The sequence below is a fragment of the Galeopterus variegatus genome, unplaced genomic scaffold (assembly GCF_000696425.1).
Source record: "Galeopterus variegatus unplaced genomic scaffold, G_variegatus-3.0.2 Scaffold1020, whole genome shotgun sequence".
NCBI classification, from domain to species: domain Eukaryota; kingdom Metazoa; phylum Chordata; class Mammalia; order Dermoptera; family Cynocephalidae; genus Galeopterus; species Galeopterus variegatus.
The window spans coordinates 28575-29896 of record NW_007727131.1 but is presented as its reverse complement, the minus strand read 5'-3'; positions in this window follow the sequence as shown (position 1 = coordinate 29896).

The window sequence follows — 1322 nt, the reverse complement described above, 5'->3', positions numbered from 1 at the left end:
CCGAGCGCCGCGACCCCGGCCACACGCACGCACGCCCGCCGCCCCCTCTCTCCCCGGCTGCTCTTTGTTCACATTGTCTTAGAAATGGCCCGACTCGGGTCAAGATGGTGAAAGTTGCCGAGACTTGAGCGCAGCTCCAGACTGCGGGGCGTGCGAGTGAGAAGCGAAGTCGAAAGCAGAGACTGAACCCCTGCGGCGGGAAAGCGAATCAAAGCCTTTTCACGGGAAGAAGTCGATCCGCCTCCGTAGTCAGCTAAAGGCTGCCGGGGGAGAACTGGGGCTGGCCCCGCTCCGGACGGAGGATTTCGCCGGCAGATGAAAGGGAGCGATGAATTTGCAGAATTCGAGGGTGCTGGAGGTGCCGACGACCTGGGGCGACCTTCCCCTGCCCCTCCCCCCGGGGTGGAAGGCGTGCTCGGCCCGGGCGAGTTGGAAGGAGAGCGACGTGGGCCTCCCCTCCTTCCACTCCCACAGCCCTTGCCGCAGTCTGGGGTCATTGGGCGTCCGGGGCTGGGGCTGGCTCAGCGCGTCTTGCTTACGTGATTCTGAAGCCCGAGAGCCCTGCCCCGTGATATTTACAGCAGTCACATCCGCGGTGGTACAGAGCAGGCTTTACTGTTAACTGCTCGGTGGCAATAGAAGAAGCTGGGGAGGAAGTGTCACTTCTCATAAACCACCCGAGTAGTTCGCATTAATCACCGAGGCAGCCAGCATCGCTGGGTTACGCAGAGGCGTTCCTCAACCGCTTGGTACAATGCGCCGGGTTGGTTACTTAATAAAAAAATTTTAAAAAACTGATGGGAGAAAGAGACAGGCAGAAAGAGAGAGGTGGAGACAGGGAGACGCTTGATAAGGAGAGAGACGAGCAGCACGTGGACATTTCCACCGAAAGACGGGACTGGGACCATTTCCACCAGCTGTCTCCAACCACATTCTTTCGGTCTGAATTTAGACTGTCATCCAATGAGCAAAGACCATTTCCAGTTCCGAATCCTGCAGCGTCGTGACTGTCACTTTAGAAAGTGATGCAGCAATGGGAGAGAGGGCAGAGTTGCTGATGGAGCACTTTCCCAGGTAGACGCAGCCTCCTACAGCAGCTCTTTTCCAACTGCACTTGGCTTAGTCCACGTTTCATCTGCATCCCTAACTCCAGCTGCAGGAAGCTTTTGTTGCTCCCCTGCCCTTTGCCTTGCCCATCAGTTCTCTCTCGCTCTTTGGTTTGGCCGTTTTCCCTAGCACAGTAACTGAAACAATGTCCTTCGTTTGGCTGACCACATAACATTTCTCCGTCACTCATCACACTGGCTGTGGATGACAACCTC